General features: G+C 45.0%; 1 long non-coding RNA gene across 1 annotated transcript in view; it reads left to right on the top strand.

Moving 5' to 3' along the window:
- Nucleotides 1–12,891, top strand: part of LOC137326166 (uncharacterized) — a 49,347-nt gene extending 36,456 nt beyond the window's left edge. Inside the window, exons 3-4 of the long non-coding RNA XR_010964136.1 lie at nt 11,750–12,033; nt 12,686–12,891. This is a non-coding gene — a long non-coding RNA (uncharacterized lncRNA). The remainder of the gene's footprint in view (nt 1–11,749; nt 12,034–12,685) is intronic.
- Nucleotides 12,892–20,789: the final 7,898 nt, after the last annotated feature.

The following is a 20,789-nucleotide window of genomic DNA, read 5'->3' as shown; positions in this document are numbered from 1 at the left end:
TTGGTTAGGCCTGAGGACTTACCTGCAAGCAGCATTGGAAATTAGCGTTGATACAAGAATTCAATGCAATTTGTACTTTCCACAAACAGGAGTACCCCAACCTCTTAAAGGCAGGCTATCGCTTAAAATCCCTTAAGGGTAGCCGGTATCTGTTATTTGCTAAAAATAACAGCCTGCTGTCTGCACAAAGTCTGAACGGAGATCAGACATCGCACACGTAAAACACAGATGCAGGTCCCGTCTCTATGTTTAAACACTGATGAGTTATGTTAAAACATCGAATAAAGGTTGCACACTACTAAATCCCACATCCTCCAATCTACTGATCTGAGTTGGTACCAGGACTGGGAGAGTGTGTACACCAAGGTTCTCAGATGATGAACTAGAGGTCTTGGTGCAAGAGGTGGACTGAAGGAGGGACATCCTATATCCGCGGTTGGGGGGTGGGGGTGGAGGTGGAGCAAGATGCCCTCCAGACATATGCCCAAAAGGCAGTGGGAGGCAGCGGGGGATGAAGTTAATGCCAGGCGCACAGCATCATGAACATGGATGCAGTGCAGGAAGAAGTTCAATGCTTTGACACGAGTGGTCAAGATGAGTGAGGTCAACTGTCAAGTGACGTCTCCTACCAACTGCTCCACTAGCCACATCCACTGCACCATGCACTACACCCCCCCATCACCCACATACCAACAAACTGTTTCAATCAGTACTCAACTCTTCCAATCAGATGTTTCCTCTCACCCTTACACATTACCACTGTTGCAAGCCGCCCACCCACAACTTACAGGCCAAACACACTGACAGCTATTCAGCCATGACAGGCACATCATCCAGACACCCGACCCGCTTTCTTGCAGGAGATGGTGGCGCATATCAGGAGGCAGCAAGTGGCCGTGGCATTTAGCCCCTCGAGCCTGTTCCGCCATTCAATGAGATCATAGTTGACCTGTGACCTAACTCCATATCCACAGCCTCAGCCCCATATCCCTTAATACCCTTGGTTCACAGAAATCTATCAATCTCAGATTTAGAATTCACAATTGAGCTAGCACCATTTGCAGAAGGGCGTTCCAAACTTCTCCCACCCTTTGCATGTAGCAGCTTTTCCTAACTTCACTCCTGCATGTCCTGGCTCTAAATGTTAGGCTATGTCCCCGTGTCCTAGTATTCAAGTATAGGAGACCTCCAAAAACAGTTACAAATGTATCGGCAGCCAGAAACAATAATCCAGCCACTAACCTGTAAATCCTGCATGGTCCCTTTAAATAGCGTTGGTTTGGATTCACCAGGCACTCTGAGACATGAATAGATAGTTGTGGTTAAGACTGTGCGTTGAGTTGAGAGTTAAGTTCCAAAGTGGTGTCTATCACTTTAAATCAGCGTTGCACACTGATTGTATCCATTTTCTCCTTATTTTATATGCAGCCAGTGTTCGGTATTTGCGAATGCACTAATACCTATACCAAGATGGCATCCATGCACTTCACACTGGAAAAGTGCATGTGCAGCCAAGACGCCATCTTGAATGTTTGGGAGGCTGCATAGCGCCGAAACAACAGGCGCTACACGGCCCAATTTCTAGGCCTATAGCTGTTTACAAGAAAGAATCAAAGTCAGGTTCCACGAAGTGCATGTGTCAAGAGAATATGATAAGAACAGCAAAACCATAATGAAGTAAAAACTGTTGGAACGTTGTTAGGTAAGGGTATCAAGGGATAGGGAACAAATACGGGAAAATGAGTTGAGGGTCAGATCAGCCGTGATCTGAAATGCGGAAAAGGCCCGAGGGGCTAAATGACCTACTCCTGTCCTTATGTTCCTACGTATCAATCATAATGACCTCATACATGGTCATCCATTTAGCGTAATCCGATCGAAAAGAATCAGCGGTGGTAACACGGATTGAAACCAAAATGGCATCTGGATCCTGACGACGACAACAACAACAACAACAACTTGCATTTCTATAGTGCCTTTAACCTAGTAAAAGGTGCCAAGGCGCTTCACAGGAGCGTTTTCAAACAAAATTTGACACCGAGCCACATAGGGAGATATTAGGACAGGTGACCAAAAGCTTGGTTAAAGAGGTAGGTTTTAAGGAACATCTTAAAGGAGGAGAGAGAGGTGGAGAGGCGGAGAGGTTAAGGGAGGGAATCCCAGAGCTTAGAGCCTAGGTAGCCGAAGGCAAGGCCGCCAATGGTGGAGCGATGAAAATCGAGGCTGTGTAAGAGACCAGAGTTGGAGGTGTGCAAAGTTATAGGAACTTCATTTTAATATATTAATTAGATCCTTGTTGGTTTTGGGTGGGAGGTCTGGCCGCCTAAATCGAGCCCACCCAAAAATTGTAACAGGTGGAACTCCGGCAATTTTTTTTTACAATTTTTGTTCCACTACTGCCCCATTCATGCCAAAAAATGGGGCAGTGGAGAGCTGAAAATCTGCCCCATTGAAACCAGACTCTACTGAATCCATATGCTATGATCAGAATAAAGTACTCAGACTTTTTGGAATTTCTACCAAGAAAATTGTATGCCAAATCTTTCAAATATAACAGATAGCAGGTGCACAAGGAAATCGTGGCCTTAGGTTGAAAAGCAGGCCATAGGCCGGCGGCTGCCTCATCAATATTTAAATGTAGGGGTCCAATGGCGTCATTTGGACCCCAACATGATTTTAACTTGGGATCGTGGCCAGAAGTGGCCCAGGTGAGTTGCCTTTCATAATTTGTTAAAGGTTTCCTTGTGGGCTGAACAAGGCCGCGACAGGAGTGTTCCTTTGGGCCCCACTGGGAAATGTTGGACCTCACCTGACGCTCCCCCAACGCCAACTGCATTACCTCAGGATTCCCCCCTTAAAACTTACCTTATTCCGGGGACCATTTCTCCTGCGGCCGGAAATCCCACTTCCGCCCGCCGGACAGGTATCTGAAATGGAAATGAGGCCCGAGAGCCTCCTGCCGTCGATGTCTTGGGGGTTTCCCGCCCTCCCTGCTCCCACATACCACGCTCCCACCTCTGGAGTAGAGGTTATGTGGATGAAATGAAGAAAATTGAAGAAAAAAACAGAAATTAACCTAATACCATGTTTGCCAATTTCTAATAAGTGTCAGAAACTATAAGAAGCAACACAAAGGGGCCGATTTTCGGGTGAAGGAGCGGGTGCGTTGGGGGGCGGGGGGCTCCGAAAATCACTGAAGTGCTGAGCAGGTTTGGAGCCAGGCTCCAATCCTCTGACTTCCGATGTTCCCCAATGACGCGTCTGGGTGCACGCGCGCATCCCGAATGCGGGAGTCCCACTGGCAACTAAAGCCGGCGGGATGATAATTTGCATTGTTTGTCCGATTGTTCGAGGTACTTGAACTACTTGATTGACTCGACATTTTGGCAGGGGTGCGATTTTGAAGCATCCTCAGCGTGTTTCCCGTACTATGGGAAACACTCCCTGTTGCAACAGATGTGTTTCAGCCAGCAGACAGTGGGAGATGCAAATGCTAATTTGACAGGTGGGGAGAAAACGTCATTTATTGCAGCAGGGCACTCTGTCACTTCAGACAAAGTTTTGTCTGCAAGACCTTTGTGTTTTCACTCAAAATTCTTACTTTCACTCAAAATTCTTACTTTCCACCCAAAACTCTGCTGTGCAAACATATTTAACTACTTTGCAAACCCCCTCAAACTCACACTGTCAGGATGGGGGGGGCGCCATGGCTGCATTCACCACTATATCCGAGGACCAGCAGCATCACCAGCCTCGATAGGCACGGTGTCCACCTCTGCCACATGGAGCTCCACAACACAGTGCTGCGCCACAGGCACCTACTCAAGAGCACGGAGGGCAACAACAGAGAGAGCAACGTCGCAGGAGGCACTACCCTTGCAATAGGGTCTACGGACAGAGGCTCAGCTTCCTGCATACCAGGTAGTCGCAGACATCTGCAGCCTCCTTCATGATGAGCTGCTCCCGGCTGGGCCGAGCAGCATCTCCTTACCTGTCGCTGTCAAAGTGACAAAAGCCCTCAACTTCTTCACCTCCAGATCATTCCAGGGTGCCACCGGGGACATCACCGGGGTCTCTCAGTCGTCTGCACACAAGTGCATAAGGCAGGTCACCGACGGCTTGTTTCGCAGAGCCTTGCACTATGTCAACTTCCCCATGGATGACCTCAGCCAGACGGAGAGGGCAGTGGGATTCCACGCTGTGGCTGGCTTCCCACGGGTGCAGGGTGTAATCGATTGCATCCATATAGCAATCCAAGCACCTCCACACGAACCAGGACTGTTCATCAACAGGAAGGGCTATCATTCCATCAACACTCAGCTCATTTGTGACCACTGCAAGAGACTCCTTCACGTGTGTACCAGATACCCTGGCAGTTGCCACGATTCCTTCATTCTCCGGGAATACAACATCCTGCCCCTCTTCCACGCACCGCACACCCCTAAGAGCTGGCTCCTCGGGGACAAGGGATACCCCCTGCACACATGGCTCATGACACCTCTGAGGAACCCCATCACCGACCAACAGCATCAATATAACGACAGCCACATCACTACCAGGTCTATAATTGAGCATGCTGTAGGGCTGCTCAAGATGCACTTCAAGTGCCTTGATCATTCTGGGGGAACACTTCAATATGCACCAGACAGAGTGGGATGCATTATAGTCGTGTGTTGTACCCTGCACAACATGGCACAACAGAGAGGGCTGCCGCTGGAGCAGGCCCCATCCACATCTGTCATCCTCATTGAGGAGGAGGAGGAGGAGGAGGAGGAGCAGGAGCAACCCATGGGCAGAACAGCAGCTCACCTGGCTGCTCATGAGGCCAGGGGGTCACTGATATGTGAACAGTTCTCCTAACATCAGACAGTGTGAAGAGTCCATTCCTCACACCACCTGGATAGAGCAGCGCCCATGCCAGCCACCACCCCCCCCATTCCTGCACAAAACAGTCCTGCACCTACACATAAACCCACTGTAGAGTGACCCAATGGGTGGTATCAAGTGTCGGCGTTCATGGTGAACCTCATGAAAGGGCTTTATTACAGAAGCCAGTCAAGCATGGGTAAGACGTGGCAGTAGTGGTGACAATAATAATATTTAATGTGAGTTTAACAAAAAGCAAATATAAATAAAAAACATGACCAACCGTCAAACACCCTTGTGCATCCCCTTCGTGCTTAAAAAACCTTCGCCTTTCACTTCCGACTACTTCTACGTGGTGCATCCCCTGCAGCAGAGGTAGTGCCAGGTTGCTCTCGACCATGCCCTGACTGATTAGATGCTTTGGGCCTACGCCCTCTGGGTTTTGATGCCCGTGACGGCCCCTCCAAAGACTGCTCCACCTGCACTTGTGCAGGGGCAGACTCGGCCACCTGGTGAGGAGGCAGCATTGCTGGTAGTGGATGAGAGGGGTCAACGGGTGAGACGTGGGGGCGCTTTGAGTGGTGTCCCCACTTCCATGTCCCCTTTCGCCATCATCCCTCTCCTGGGCCAGGCCCACATCACTGCTACTACTCTGCTGGATGACAGTTTGGAGGACATGTGTGAAGCCTTGTAAAGCCAGTGCTAGAGTATCTGCCTGCCTGTTTAAGGTGGCAGAATGTTGTTCACCCTGAGTCCAAAGGGCCGTTTTCAGGGCCTGAATGGACTCATTTGTGAGCAGTGCTTGAAGCTCCATGGAGGCTAGCCTTCCCTCCATCGCAGACATTCCCGCACTTACCCACGACACTATCTCAGAGATGCCCTCACGTCCCTGTGACAGTATCTCAGAGATTCCCTCCCGTACCTGTGCCACCATTCCACTCATGCAGGAGTTGGACTCCTCCATCCTCTGCGCTATTGTGAAGAGTGCGTGTTGCACCTGTTCCAGCACTTCGCAAATGTGCTGCTGCCCCTCTATCATTCTCCTTTTAAAGGATGGCCCCCAGAGTTCAGTATCTGTGTCCAGCTGAGCAGAGCCCGGAGAGGAGTGCTCCCATCGATGCAGAATCGTCACAGCTGCCCCTGCCACCAGTGTCTACTTGTGCTCACGTGTGTGGTAACTCACCACATGCGACCCCAACTAACTGACTATTAGGACCCACCGAGTTGTGTGTATCTGCGCTGGTGGATGGCTCGCTCAGATGTGACGGCGCACCTTCAGAGGCTGGCAGGTCCTCTGAAGAATTGCCCTCTGTCGTCACAGCAGTCGGTGAAGGCCCTGTAAGAGAACAGAAGGCAATATTAAGCATGATCACAGATGTGTCATGTTGCGATGAGCATACTGAGGTGCTGAAGATGGCAAGGCGTGTTAACATCAATTCATATTGTGTGTGCTGAATGTTAAAGTTCTGTCACCCAACGTTTGTGGGTGCCAGTCTCGGCATCCCCGACGAACAGACACTAGAGATTGCGACTCAGCTCCAGCGCCTCCTGCTCCGCGTCTGTGAGGACGACAATCTGTTGCGGCCCCTCTCCGGTCCTCGCCCTCTCCTGTGCATTCTGGGCTCTCTTCTCCTATAAGGGGAGAAAGTACAGACGCGTGAGTGAGTGATGGTGACGTGGCCAACTGATGAATGCATTGGCTTGGGTGCAGCTGACCATGAAAGAGATGCATCAGTTTGAGACAGAGCCATGACATTGTATGAGGATTGGGTTGAGTGGTAGTGGTGGGGTGACTAATGGGGAGGTGAGGAAGTGCAGGTAAGTCGAGGATGAGCCATAATGGGCGTGAGGAGTGATGTGATAGAGTAGTGTTGGCAGTGCAGAATGAGTTGGGGTTGGGGGCGGTGACGTAGAAGACGGAATGTAGGAGAATCAATAAGTGTACTCATTTTTGCTGACCTGGTTAGGTCATTGAAACACTTCCTGCACTGTATCCAGGTGCGGGAGAAGTTGTTGCTGGTGGTGACCTCCTCTGCCACCTCGAGCCAGGCCTTCTTGGTGGCAGAGGCAGGCCACTTCCTTCCGTCTGCTGGGTAGAAGAGATCCCTCCTCCTCCTCACCCCATCCTGTAGTACCTGGAGTAAGGCATCAGTAAATCTAGGAGCAGCCTTTCCCCTGGGCTGCTCCATTGTGCTGTGTGGGTCTTTGCTCCAGGAGAAGCCATTGGAGGATTGCCGCTTTGAACAGAGCTCCTCCACCTGTCAGCCTGTGATGCCGGTGCGCAGCTTTTGGACGGCAAACCCGGAAGCCACGTTAAGTGGCTCCAATTGATCCGCGATCGCGTGGGAAATGGACAGATTTTATTGGGCGGGTTACCCACGTGCCCAATCCCCCCCGCTGTCACCCCGCCTCCCCGCTAATATCGGGGCCAAAGTGAGAACATGCTGCAAAGCTTGAAAGCATAAGCTCACAAAGAACATTAGGTGACAGGAGAATCCTAAATTATTGGTGTTATCATAAATAAATCAAAGTACAAGATGATTTATTGTACAAAAAAAATTATTTGATTATGCCAGCCTGTAAGGGAAATTATAATCTTAAAATCATCAATCACGGAATGGAAAAGTGCAATACAAGAGCGAGAGGAATTCTATTTTGGCCACAAATGTCAACCTAGAGAAATGCACAATATGCAAAACAAGGAAAATGTCAACCTCCAAAGGAAATTTTGAAAGCTTAAGTATTAGGCATATTTTGCCGGAAGGCTGGATCGAGTGCATTGACAATTATCTACTAACAATAAAGTACTTCTCAATTTTTTGAAGTGCCCAAATTGACAAGTACAAAAAGCATATTTGTCATAACATAGTCAAAGGCACGGTTCCCTACCTAGGTGATGTCTGATGATGGACCTCAATTTAACAGTAATTAGGGTAGAAATCCGTCTTGGGCACTAATGCAAAACTAACGGTATTGCATTGGGCACCCGTTATACGTCCCGCCCAATAATCAGTTCAATTATTGTCCAAGGTGAATTTATACCCCATTCATTTTAGACTTTTGCTCAAGAATAGCCATTCCTGCATACTATTTCAACCCAGAGTTTCCTCAACTAAATGAAATATCTGAAAAGACAGTGTGAGAGATTTATGTCTGCTTACTGACCCATTTCTCAGTGTAAATGGGGTCGTAGCGGCTCAATTTCTTTTTAAAAATTCTATCGGTGTCCTAAACACATATTATAGGACCCCAATTGAAATATTTTAAGAAGACTCCTGCCTGTTTTGGGTGGACCTTGGACATGAAATCAGCACAAAGTTTTAAAAAATATTTTCAACCCGCTATTGCCTCATTCACTCCAAAAAAATATGATGGTAGGCAGCTGAAAAACACCCCCAGTGTAAATAGGTGAAAGACTGCTGAAAAAGCCAAAGATGATAGAAGAGGTCCATATTTATATCCATTTGACTTGTAATATAGCCATTGACAACATGGGATAACCAGTTTAACTACAAATAGGTAAATATACAGATTTTACCACCTACAGCCAGTGAATTACTAAGTCCAAGGTTGGTTTATGAAAAGAAAGTCAGACTTGTGACCGGACAATAGGAACAGGCGTATGTATTTTAATAGGCAATCACTTAATTTGCCTGCAGTGCTGGGACTAAAATGCGTTCAGGATCAAAACCTGACATCAGACTTTCGTGCGGAAGGACACCTTGGCAAAGTGGCCATAATGTTGTTGGATTTAACTTGATCAGCCAAACCAAAGCTGCTGAAAATTTAAGGCTATTATGTGATTTTAAGAGGGATAAATTTGCAAAGATGGTAAATGACTTGATAATTAAACAGGTACAATAGCAATAACGAAGAAACATGGAACACAAAAGGAAGCCACGCATGTCCCTAGAGTTAAAAGAAAGGCACCAAATTGTTTAACTCGTCATGTCCATAGCCAAATTAGACTAAAGCAGAAATATATTTACAGGTTTAAGGAAAATAACTCAGGAGAACAGGATTAGATTTTCAACTTATTACTGAAGGCAATGAGAGCTGGTTTAAAATCAGCCTAAAGGACACAGGAGAAGAAGATAGTTGATAGGTATGATACTAATAGCAAGACTTTTTTCAGCTATGTTAGGAGTCAGAGGGCTATTACGGACTGTATAGCGCCATTCCTCAGTGCCGATTAAGGTAGATTCCCAGGATATGGCAGGGATTTTAAATGGCTACTATGCATCAGTCCTCACTATAATATAACAGGGTTGGTGCTATAATTGAAAGTGTCAAAAGTATTACATAGAATTACATAGAATGTACAGCACTGAAACAGGCCATTTGGTCCAACTTGTCTATGCCAGTGTTTATGCTCCACACGAGCCTCCACCCACCCCTCTTCATCTACCCTTATCAGCCTAACCCTCTATTCCTTTCTCCCTCATGTACTAATCTAGCTTCCTCTTAAATGCATCTATGCTGTTTGCCTCAACTACTCCTTGTGGTAGTGAGTTCCACATTCTACCCGCTCTCTGGGAGAAGAAGTTTCTTCTGAATTCCCGATTGCATTTATTGGTAACTATTTTATATTTATGGCCCCTAGTTTTGGACTCCCCCACAATTGGAAACATCTTCTCTATGTCTACCCTATCAAACCTTTTCATAATCTTAAAGACCTCTATCAGGTCACCCCTCAGCCTTTTCTGTTCTAGAGAAAAGAGTCCCAGCCTGTTCAATCTTTCGTAATAGGTATAACCTCTCAGTTCTGGTATCATCCTTGCAAATATTTTTGCACCTTCGCCAATGCCTCTATATCCTTTTTATAATATGGAGACCAGAATTGTGCACGGTATTCCAAGTGCAGTCTAAACAAGGTTCATTACAAGTTTAACGTAACTTCTCTGCTTTTCAATTCCAAACCCCAAGAAATGAACCCCAATGTTTTGTTTGCTTTTTTATTGCCTAATAAGCCTGCATCGCTGCTTTTAGTGATTTGTGTATCTGTATCCCTGGGTCCCTTTGCTCCTCTACCCCATTTAGACTCCAGCTTTCCAAGGAATATGTGGCCTCCTTATTCTTCCTACCAAAATGAACCACATTACACTTACCTGTATTGAAATTCATTTGCCAATTACACACCCATTCTGCAAGTTTATTAATATCTTCTCGTAATTTGTCGCACTAGATGTAGATATAGTCCTCGCTGGAATTAGTGATCTCAAAGTGGTTTAGCCTGTTGACCCTGATAACATTCACCCGAGGGTACTCAAAGGAAAGGGGCTGCAATCTGTGAGGCCCTTGTTTATATATTTAACAGCTTGTTGGGATCTGGGATTTTTCCCATGGACTGGAGAGAGACCCATGAGGTGCCAATACTTAAAAAGGGCAATAATTAGAACCGGACAACTACAGGTCCATTAGTTTGACTTGTGGAGTAGATTTTCATGTGTGGCATCCATCATGTGGATGGGGTGTCTGTCCCGCTTGCCCTCTGACGATGATGGGAAGCCCGGTCAATTTTTGTGATCAAGCCCATTTAAATTTGAGTGGCAAGCTGCCAGTGCTAATTGCACTGCTTATAGGCAGCTCACTGTTTGGGTGGGTGAGAAATCTGACAGGCCTGCTGTTTCATAAAGCCAGCCTGCACCTCTTAAAGGAGAGCTAGAGATTTCATTGGTGGTGTGCGGCAACTATCTTTCTGGAGCAGCAGGCACAATGTCGATGGCCAGGGCACTCTGATTTTCTAGTACTGCTATGGATTTGCTTAGTGAACAAGTCAGGGCCAAAAGGAGGTTCTGTTTCCCTCAGATGGCAGATGGGTGCAATACCAAATAAGTCAGCATGGTGAGAGGTGGCTGAGCAGGTCAGTGCCAACAACAGAATTCCCAGGACCTAGCTGCAGTACCATAAAGAATTTAATGACCTCACCAGGACTGCCAAAGTAAGACTCTTCAGATCTCTCTTCCTCTGAATGCTACCCAGCAACAGCCACACATATCCCCCAGCACTATCAATTCTTCCCTCTCCCACTGCACAAGCCTCTCCTCCAATGGAACACTTTTGCTACACCTCCTTCTCCTTACACTCACACACATAACACCAGTTACTGCCCTCACAACTGGAGCAATCAACATTCGGCTTTTAGGTTGTTTGGACTTAGATTAATTCTCACATTTCTGTTAAGTGCTTTGATATTTCAAACTGTATACACTTTCTTTCATCCAGTGACTTTACCCTCTTGCATGCACTTGCTACTTCTTCCTTTCAGGCATACACACCATACTAACTTGCCTCACACATCTTCCCAGCCCGGCCACAGACCACATATTAACCACTCCCACTGGCAAGTTGACACACAACAGGAGGGAGACTGGAAGAATTGGAGGAGGTGCACTGACATTGCAAACGCTCACTCCAGTTGAGGATACCACCATCGCATCATAGTCCCACAGCATTGCAGGCGGTGAGGCTGGAGGCCAAGCACAGCAGCGTATTTGGCCTCTTTCCATTCCTTTACTCTTTCCACTTAACTTTCTAGCTCTCACACACACACACACACACACACACACACACACGTGCATAGAACCCTGAGGCTGCATCGCTCTTGCCGTTACCTGTCTTGTCCCTTAACCCTTTTTCTAGGTCCTTCAGGTGGCTCAGTCCTGCAGCTGTGCAAATGGAGAGGGGGGACCATCCTCTTGAAGATGAACCATCACTCGCTCATAACTTCCCAAGCACTGGCACAGAGATTAGGGGCATGATTTTTACCTAGAGCCGGGAAGAGAGCAGGGGATAGATCTTCGCATGGAAAACCTGGAAGTGAAGTGAACGCGTTGGAATCTGCGATCTCAGCTTAATTGAAGCCAATTATTTTTGTTTCCAGGTTTCACGTCTCCAAGCTGCGCAGCAGGCGTAATACGCACCCTCATGACGTGATCTGAAGTCCACTAATTAAAGGGCCAATGCAAAAAATGGATTTTGGAGGAGAAAGGAGGAAATTAAGCTATGGATTCAAAGAGAGCAAGGCCAGCACCCAGGTTCACATATAGTTCCCTTGAAGTACTGCTGGGTGCAGTGAGGACCAGGAGGGAAACAATTTACCCCTGCGATGGGAGGAAGAATTCTTGTTCTGCCACCAAAAAGGCATGGCTGGAGGTGGCCAAGGAGGTGAGTAGCAGGACCATGGTGCCCTGGTCTTGGTTGCAGTGCAGGAAGCACTTTAATGACCTAACCAGGTCAGGAAAAGTACACTTGCTGATTCACCTAAATCCTGTGGTGTACAACACCCCTCCTCTCACCCTGTGTTGCCAAGCCAACTCCATCACATCACTCCTCACATCCACTTAAGTTTTAGCTGCAACCATTCGTCACTTTCTATGCACTTCCTCACTTCCTCATTTATCTACCTATCACTACCACTCAGCCCAATCTTATGCAATGCACTGCATCCATTGGGTGAATACGTGAGCTTCGGTCACTCACAGGTCTGTTCTTTCGCCCTCGTAGGAGAAGAAAGAGCAAAACTTATGGGAGAGGGTGAGGACTGGAGGTGGCCCTCCACAAATAGTCCACCTGACAAATGCAGAGGAGGAGGCCATGGCGATAAGTGGTACATCTGCATCTCTCTCCATCAGAGATGGAGAGACTGGGAATCCACATATGCCTGGTGACAGAATTTAAACATCTTTCACACACATGATGACTTTATTTCATCAAAGACTCCATCACATCATAGTACATATGAGAAACCTGAGTATGGTGATTGACAAGATTGTTACTTTGCCATGACTAATTCATATCACTTTCTTTTGTCTTCCAGGGCCTTCACGCTTACAAGAAGAATGTGCAGAGATGGATGACATTGTTTCTTCAGAGGACCTCATTCCTTCTGAGGGTGCATCATCACAAGATATACTGCCATGCACCAGCGCAGATACTGGCACTTTGGTGGGTCCTGTTAGCCAGTTAGTTGGGTTTTCACCTGGTTATTCACTACTCACAAGTGAGCACGGTGGCAGGGGTAGCTGTGGAGAGCCTGCATCGGGGGGGGGGGGGGGGGCGCACTCCTCTCCAAGCTCTGTTCAGCTGGACACAGATGCTGAACCCCCAGGCCATCATTGAGAATGAGAATGATTGAGGTACAGCTGCAAATTTGTGAGGTACTAGCAAATGTACCATGCATGCTGTCCACAATAGCAGAGAGGATGGAGGAGTTCAACTCCAACAGTGGTGGATTGTTGCCCCAGGTAATTGCGAGAATGTCTGCCATGGAGAGAGTGGTCGCCTCCATGGAGCTTCAAGCACGGATCTCAAAAGAGTCTATGCAGGCGATGACCACGGCCGTGCAAGAGATGTCTGCTGCCTTCAGTGCGTCACAGATGTGCACCAGGCTGCTGTCTAGCAGAGTGGCGAGATGTGGCGCTGGCCCGGGATAGGGATGATGGCAAAAGGGGACATGGAAATGGGAACTCCACTCAAAGCACTCCCACTCAAACCCAGAAGTCATAGGGCAAAAGCATCTTAGCAGTCAGAGCAGGGATCTGTGTAGCCTGCCTCTACCTCTCTGAAGCCGCAAAGGATGCATCACGCAGAATCAGTTGGAAGTGTAAGTTCAAGCAATTGTAGTTCACCAAGCACACGGGTGTTTTGAAGAAATGTTATGTTGTGAAGTTTCCTTTTTTTAAAATTGGTGCATAAAATTTATTGATTAACACCATTTCCACTTCTTGGCCATTGTTGTGGCCTTTTCATTTGCTTCATGGTGAACGCCAATACATGACGATACCCATTTGGCGGAGGTGCAATGGGTGTGTGCGTGGTTGAAGGACTGTTTTGTGTGAAGGGGGATTGGTGGTATTGGAGGCCTGAGTATTTCAATGTCTCTTTTTTGCCACTGTTAAGAGAACCTGTGAGAGATGAGGGCATTTCTGGCATCCCGAGCAGCAATGTGTGCGGCTGGTCTGGCGATGGGTCTTCATGTTCCTCCTCCACCTCCTTCTCCTCCTCCTCTTCCCCTTCTTCAATGTTGTCACCATCAGAGGATGATTAACGAGCGCCTTCATTCTCCTCCACCTCTAAACCTCTCTGCTGCACTATGTTGTGCAGGACAACACTTACTGATAAACAGAGAACTAGAACAGCAGTGGGAAACATTTAAAATAGTGAACAATAGAGTCCAGGACAAATATATCCTACTTAAAAGCAAGAACAAACTAGCCAGTAATGACACATCATGGATGAATAAAGAAATAAGGGCAAAATTGAAACCAAAGAAAAAGACATACACTAAGTAAATAGACAAAAAAGGAAAGGATGACAAAAAGGGAATATGGAAAGGTTAGGAAAGAAGTTAAAAAAAACAATTAGAAAGGCAATGAGAAACTACGACATTAAATTATCAAGGAATATAAAAAGAAATAGTAAAGTATTCTGCAGACAAATAAATAAAAAAAGAAAAATTAGGATAGGGACAGGGGCACTAAAGGATACACATGATAAACTCATAGGTAATGACAGTGAAAAAGCAGAAATATTAAATAATTATTTTGCCTCAATATTTACCAGGGAGACTCACACGGTGGCATGATATTAGATGAAGAGATCAAAAACGATATAAAGCCATTTAAGATAGAAAGGGGGGAGATAATTGATAAACTAATCAAACTTAGAGAGGATAAAACCCCTGGTCCGGATGGATTGCATCCACGCATATTAAAAGAAGTTAGGGAAGAGATAGCAGAGGCACTATTACATATATAAAAAATCGTTAGAAAAGGGAATAGTGCCAGAGGACTGGCAGACAGATAATGTGATTCCTATATTTAAAAAGGGAGATAGAACCAGTCCAGGGAACTATAGACCAATTAGCTTAATGTTGGTGGTAGGAAAGATAATGAAATCCTTACTCTAGGATGTAATAGAAAAACATCTAGAAACTGAAAATATAATAAAGGCTAGACAGCATGGATTTCAAAAGGGAAGGTCATGCTTGACCAACCTTGTTGAATTCTTTGAAGAAGTAACAGAAAGGGTAGACAAGGGTAATGTAATAGATGTAATATATTTGGATTTTCAAAAGGCCTTCGATAAGGTGTCACATAGTAGACTCGTGATTAAGGTCGGAGCATGTGGAGTCAGGGGACAAGTAGCAGATTGGATAGGTATGCACATGGAGACAGATACATGAGAAGCTGATTGGCCTGGTTCTTCCAGTGAATACTGCAATTGAGTAATATCATTTTCTATTGGACATATTTACAATCATGGAACTGCTGTATGTGTAATCTTTTTATGCAACAACTGCATATTTCTGTTAGTTGTTTGAGTAATTGAAACTATTTTATGTGCAATAAACGATGACATACTGCAAGATATTGTAAGAGTAAATTCACTTTATTTTGTTGTGCAGTGCTAGTGATGTATGTGTTTAAGGTATTTTGCTTCCTTGTTTTGTCTCTGTGTTGGTTGCGTATGGCATTCTATCAAGTACCTCTCCTAGTGAAGGGACTACCTGCATATCCAACTGGGGCTCTATAATGTGCTGGTCAGGTGACAGAGTAATTTCAGGGCTAGATTTCTCACCCACTCAGAGTCAACGAGTAAAGAATCTCGCCCTGTACATTGTGTTCAGTTTTGGTTACAACACCATAAAAAACATATACAAAGATTGCAAAGGGTGAGGAGGAGGGCGGTAAGATGGAACACAAATGTAAAGGAGATGAGTTATGAGAAGATATCATAGAAACAAGCTGAACAGCATGGAAAGGAAGCTAAGGGAGAACCTAATCGAGTTGAGGAAAATATTAAATGGCATAGATCAAGTAAACCCAGAATATTATTTCAAATTAAGCTAGGAACATTGCACCAGATGACTTAACTTAAAATTAGTGAGAAATAGTTTCAAAACGGATATTGGGAAGAACTTTTCTCAGCATGATAAATGTTTGGAACAATTGGCCGAGTGGTACTGAAGGTAAATACGTTAAGGATGTTCAGAGTGAGGCTGGATACTATAATGCTATACCTCTTTGTGCTCCGATGATTAATATGGCTTATACCATGGATCAGTTGGTCTGCACACCCATGCAACCTCCTCCAGCTTTGAGAGGCTCTTACTAAGTCCACAATTCTCACTTCTTATTCAGATTTCTCCCGAGGGGCCCACCACCTGCTCCCCTTCTCACCCTCCCATTATATGTCAGTTTAACCCTTAAACATAATGGCAGGGGCCTCAAATATCCTCTTCTGTTGAGGCATAAAAGCATCACAATCTGGGCAGGAGGGGTAAAACTCGGGGCAGGACCTTGTTCTGTTAGGATATCTCCTTTTTGTCAGAAGTTGGGACGGGAGCATGGTACACCTTCCCACATATGTATAATGGCACCATGCAAATAGCGGATAAACATCATATGATGTATTTCTTGTCAAACTGGGCACAAAGGATGTCTGGGTTTCCCTGACATACAGCATTGCTTAGGGCCTCAGGAGGAGGGGGATAAAATTTAAATCGGCAGATTTCCTTCTTGATCACAGAGCAATTGATTGCATTAAGGAAACTGGCACTTTTCAAAAACATCCAATGTTTACTTTTTTTTAAAACTCTTCGGTCCAACCTGACAAGAAATGCATCATATGACATATTTCCCCTATTTGCATGGTGCTGGGATAATAGGCCCATTATAGCTGCAGCAAGGCACTGCAATGAATTCCCTTCCTGTGGAGTTATAATCGGTGCTGGTGCTTCCCTGAGATATTTAAATGTCACTGAACCTGGGAATTGGGCCAGGGTCAGGGATGCAAATTGCAAATTGCAGAGATGTTTCTTCTTACGGATCTTTTTGAACAAAATCATAAATAAGTTCTTTTAGAATGCATTTACGATTTCACTGGAAATAATAAGTTTAGGGTTTTCAAATTTCTTCTCTGTTGCAATGATAGCGGTTCCTCAGCAGGGCAGGATATCTGCTCACCCTAGGAGTTCTGAACTATGAAGGAGAACTGTTTGGGCATCCCAGCCCCACATCTTTACCAGTGAGAAGGAAAAGCGCAGCAAAATCATGGGAATACCATCGTCTGCACTTTCCCCGAAAAGTCACATACCATTCTGACTTTGACATATAGCGTTGTTTTTTCAATGTCACTGGGTCAATATCTTTGGAATTCTCTACTGTTATAAATATGGGTCTGTTGGAGCTACCTACTCAGCTTTGGCTCAGTAGTAGCTTTCTTGCCTTTGAGGCAGAAAGTCATTGGGTTCAAGCCTCACTCCAGGCCTTGAGCACATAATATAGGCTGATACATCAATGCAATACTAAGGGAGTACCACATTGTCAGAGATGCTGTCTTTCAGATGAGACATTAAACCAATGCTCCATCTGCCTCCTTAGGTGGGCATAAAGGATCCCACGGCACTATTTGAAGAAGTGCAGGGGCGTTCTCCCAGTGTCCGAGTTAACATTTATCCCTCAACCAACATCACCAAAAAAAGACAGATAAACTGGTTATTTATCTTACTCCTCTTTGTGGGATCTGACCATGTGCAAATTGGCTGCCACATTGTGACTATACTCCAAAAGTAATTCATTGGCTGTAAATCGCTTTAAGATGCCCTGAGATCATGAAATGTGTTATATAAATGCAAGCTTTCTTTCTTTCTCAGGTTAGGTGGCATCAGTCACTCTCGTAAGTGTCTGAGCATCTTACTTTTAAGGGAGTTGAATCACATGACCCAATGTCTACTTATACAATAGCGTACCCCAGGGATGTAATAATAGTATCCCCTGTGATCTGGATTGCATATCTGGTGTTTTTGCTTGTGTACTTCTTCAATCTCTCCAAAGGCAGACTGAATTAACATTTGGTTAGGTGAAGTTTGATATGAGTTGTTAAGCTGTTTATTTTACAGCAAGTGGACATATAGAGCAGATACACTCAGTTCAATCAGTGCAACTTATCTTTTCATAATGATATAAGAAAAGAACATGCCATGCTTCCCCATGTCAGTGGGTCATCTTAGAACATAAGAACATAAGAAATAGGAGCAGGAGTAGGCCAATCGGCCCCTCGAGCCTGCTCCGCCATTCAATAAGATCATGGCTGATCTAATCCTAACCTCAAATCTAAATTCATGTCCAATTTCCTGCCCGCTCCCCGTAACCCCTAATTCCGTTTACTTCTAGGAAACTGTCTATTTCTGTTTTAAATTTATTTAATGATGTAGCTTCCACAGCTTCCTGGGGCAGTAAATTCCACAGACCTACTACCCTCTGAGTGAAGAAGTTTCTCCTCATCTCAGTTTTGAAAGAGCAGCCCCTTATTCTAAGATTATGCCCCCTAGTTCTAGTTTCACCCATGCTTGGGAACATCCTTACTGCATCCACCCGATCAAGCCCCTTCACAATCTCATATGTTTCAATAAGATCGCCTCTCATTCTTCTGAACTCCAATGAGTAGAGTCCCAATCTACTCAACCTCTCCTCATATGTCCACCCCCTCATCCCCGGGATTAACCGAGTGAACCTTCTTTGTACTGCCTCGAGAGCAAGTATGTCTTTTCTTAAGTATGGACACCAAAACTGTATGCAGTATTCCAGGTGCGGTCTCACCAATACCTTATATAACTGCAGCAATACCTCCCTGTTTTTATATTCTATCCCCCTAGCAATAACGCCAACATTCCGTTGGCCTTCTTGATCACCTGCTGCACCTGCATACTAACTTTTTGATTTTCTTGCACTAGGACCCCCAGATCCCTTTGTACTGCAGTACTTTCCAGTTTCTTGCCATTAAGATAATAACTTGCTCTCTGATTTTTCCTGCCAAAGTGCATAACCTCACATTTTCCAATATTGTATTGCATCTGCCAAATCTCCGCCCACTCACCCAGCCTGTCTATATCCCCTTGTAGGTTTTTTATGTCCTCCTCACTCTCTACTTTCCCTCCCATCTTTGTATCATCTGCAAACTTTGATATCTTACTTGACTTAAACAAGGTGTGTTCTAACTCTTCCTCCAGCATTCCTGACCTTCTGAGCCTGCTGAAAGCTTTTGCAGCTCTCTGTTTAAAAGCCTGACTACCCTCACAGCCTTCCTGTTTTCCAAAACACCTGTTGCAGAGGAGCACAGTAATACCTTGCAAATAGCATTACAAAATGCCACTTGCAAAAAGTACTGTCAAGCAGGAGCACCATGAGTGTAGGGGTGCTATTTGAGGTGCTCAAGTTGTTGCTATCATCTTCATAAATGCATTGCAACTATAGGTCAAGGCTATACACAACCACAGATAAATTACCAGGTCAGGCATTATCCTCTGTGAGTGCTTTGAAGGTCCCTGTGGCATAAAAGTTGAGAACAGCAGTGACCTTCAGTGCCAATTAATTGACGATCCTTGCATGTCTTCAAAGATTCAGGTGGTTCACTTAAGCCTCCTCCTGCCCTGTTTCTTCAATATGCCCAGGCAGTTGATTTTGTTGTGATACGTTCTTGACTTGGATAGTTTTTTGGTGAGTAATGTGCCTTCTGTGCCCAATTTTCTCCCCTGCTGCTCTCTCCTTCTCCTCATCTTGCTGCTGCACTAAGAAATATCCAGCAGTGACCATTGCATCAGTGTTGTGAACCTAAAAATATCTCTCTGCTACATAATTCTGTCTGTGCTGTGGTGATACTTCAAAATCTTACCCTTTATTCAGCTATCTAATGATTGTTGTGATCTGGAGTTTAGGACTTTCTTTTCATTCATATTCATCCCTGCATAGTTCTGTATAATTTATTTTTAATTGGCTTTTAACAAGGTCTAAATAAAGCTGATCCACATATTTTTCCCCTTTGATTCCATGCACACGTTTTAAGGTGAGTAGCAAACAAAAAGTCCATTATTATTTTCTACTGGTCTTGCTCCCTTGTTTATCCATGTCTGATTTTTTTTCATCAAAAGTTAACCCACAAAGAAAAATATGGCCCTTGAATGCAAGTTGTATTACAAGTAGCATCATACTGTGATCATTTCAATAAATTTTGATAGAAACTGGAAACAGATGGAGTTCCTGGATATTATATAATATTCACACATTAAGGCTCTTGCAGGGATAAATATGCACAGCCTGCACGTTTTCTAATACTGAGCTGTAAGGTCTATGTTCCCATATAGTAAGTCATTGCCGATATGAGTTAAGACACTAAATCAAACCATATTTTCATGAGTTAGTTTAGACCAGTTTAATAAGAAGGAAATCAAGCCCTCAATCATCTATATGTTGCCCATTGCTAATATCCATATTCCAAAGTTTCCTGCGGCTCCAGTAGGTGGAGGCTTGAATGCAATGGCACCCATAGGAAGGGAGCCTTAGTTTGGGGGATCTGAAAAGAGGCAGTTGACAAATTCCTTGAAATTCCAGAACCAGCAGAATGATTATTGGGGTTGGAGGGTTGTTTGTAGACAGCAGCCAAAAGGCCAGAAACTGGCAGTCCATTTCTTCTGCTGTAGGCCTGCCTAGCCCCCCACCCCCCTTTCAAAGCAAGGGGAGCACTGGGGCTATTATAATTATTTGAATCTTTAAATCGTGGCAAGTTCAAGTCCGCATTTGGTGGAATGAACTTCGGATGTGCTCTTCTCAACATATGCTCAGCTCTCTCCAGCCTGTAGGAAAGAAATTATTGAGCAGTTGCAATCTCTAAAAATAAAAGCTGGTTATCAGAAAATGTTCTTATATGTTAAAAGGACTGTCAAGCAGAAGATTACATTCACTAGCAAGCTTAAGCAGCCACTGGAGGAAAAACAACCAATCTGAAATAATTTGCACTTGTGAGGTGTGATTGATTTCTGTGGAGTGTTTGGAAGGTGTGAAAGATTATGATATTGGTGGGACAACCACTCATTTGTTAATAATCTCTAAGTACCTGTTTCATTATAACAACTCGATATTGTT

The sequence above is a fragment of the Heptranchias perlo genome, chromosome 1 (genome assembly GCF_035084215.1).
Source record: "Heptranchias perlo isolate sHepPer1 chromosome 1, sHepPer1.hap1, whole genome shotgun sequence".
NCBI lineage: Eukaryota > Metazoa > Chordata > Chondrichthyes > Hexanchiformes > Hexanchidae > Heptranchias > Heptranchias perlo.
This window is presented reverse-complemented; position numbering and strand designations above follow the sequence as displayed.